Below are 1138 nucleotides of genomic sequence, written 5' to 3'. Positions count from 1 at the left end.
AAAAACACTACCTATGAGGAGAAAAGGTAAGAATTACATCTGACTATTCCTCAAAAAACATGCAGGCAAGAAGAGTGGAGTGAGATATTTAAAGTGGTTAGAAGAATAAAAAAATCCCCAGCAACCTAGAATTCAGTAGTCCGCAAAATTATCCTACAAAAGTAAAGGACAAATAAAGACAGTCTCAAACAAACAAAAACTGATGGAATTTGTAGCCAGTAGACCTACTTTGAAAGAAATGTTAAAAGAAGCTCTTCAGAGAAAAGAGAAATTATTTAGGCCAGAAACTCGGATCCACAAAAAAAAAAAAAAAAAAAAAGCATCAGAGAATGAATAAGTGAAGGTAAAATAAAATAAAAACTTTTAATTTTCTTACTTTTTCCCAAAACCAAACAAATATTTATTATTGAACCAACTAACCAACTTATGGGTGCAGAAACAAAGTGACAGAAAAATCACATCCAATAAAACATGTGTATTGTTCAAGTAGTAATGATGTTTACAGAGTGATATGGTACGAGCAAGTAACCTTCATGCAGCATAAATATGCGTTCCATCTCATGTGTGACTCCTTCGAGACCCAGGTTCTTGGTTCTTCTCCAATGTCTCTTCTTGGATTTGTACTTGATTTTATTACCAGCTTTCATCCAAACCCACTGGGGAATGGGAAAATTCGGCTTTCATTTTTTGGCCAGGAATTGCTTGATCCTGAAAGTCTTGTGAGAAAACATGGCAAGGAGCAGTCAGCCACACACATCACCATGGCAGAGAAAAGGAGAGCTTATTTCTTCTTATTCTTAATTGATCTAAAAACTTACAGTCTGTTTGATAAGTAGTAGCAACAATGTATTTAATTATATATACTGTGTATATAAATAATCTTATGTATAAATGAAATGAAATTAATGACAGCAATGATACAGGGAACAAGAGAGGTAAATTAGTAATATTTTGTTATTATGAAGTGCTTGCACTACCAATGCAATGGCAGAGTGTTATTAAAAGGGACTTGGATTAGTTGTAAACATATATTGCAATCACTAAAAGAAAAGCAAGAAAAAAAAGAAATACAGTTGATATGCTAAGGAGGGAAAATGAAATCATACAAAATCCTCAAAGCCACAAAGGGGAGGAAAAA

General features: G+C 33.3%; 1 pseudogene; it reads right to left on the bottom strand.

Moving 5' to 3' along the window:
* Window positions 1-482: 482 nt before the first annotated feature.
* Window positions 483-731, bottom strand: LOC125930453 (60S ribosomal protein L39-like; annotated as a pseudogene).
* Window positions 732-1138: the final 407 nt, after the last annotated feature.

This window comes from Panthera uncia, chromosome A2, assembly GCF_023721935.1.
Source record: "Panthera uncia isolate 11264 chromosome A2, Puncia_PCG_1.0, whole genome shotgun sequence".
Lineage (NCBI taxonomy): Eukaryota > Metazoa > Chordata > Mammalia > Carnivora > Felidae > Panthera > Panthera uncia.
Note: the sequence above shows the minus strand (reverse complement) of the source record. Positions and strands in the feature narration are given on the sequence as shown.